Consider the following 364-nt stretch of genomic DNA (forward strand, 5'->3'; position numbering starts at 1 on the left):
CGCGGCGTTCGGAGCTGCCGGGGGAGGAAGGCGGCGCCCGCGTCGGTGCGCTCCCGGAGCGGGGATTTATAGCGGAATAACGGCCCGCGGTCGAGCGGGGGTTTGTTCCGAAGGCACCTGAGCCGCTCGCTGCTGCTTGGCTCGCTGTGGGACAGGTGGAATAGGAGGCGATGGGAGGACCCGGGAGCTCGGCCGGAGCGCAGAGGGTTGAACCGGCGGCCGCGGACCGAGCGTTTCGGGTCAGCTTTAGAAACTAAAGGAACGCGGCGAGAAGATACCGAGCGCGAACCGTTCCGACGAGCTCTTTTCGCTCCTCGTTTCCACCTTAACGATTGCATCAGCTCCCCGCGGTAGCGGCGCTGCG

This window comes from Meleagris gallopavo, chromosome 6 (genome assembly GCF_000146605.3).
Source record: "Meleagris gallopavo isolate NT-WF06-2002-E0010 breed Aviagen turkey brand Nicholas breeding stock chromosome 6, Turkey_5.1, whole genome shotgun sequence".
Lineage (NCBI taxonomy): Eukaryota > Metazoa > Chordata > Aves > Galliformes > Phasianidae > Meleagris > Meleagris gallopavo.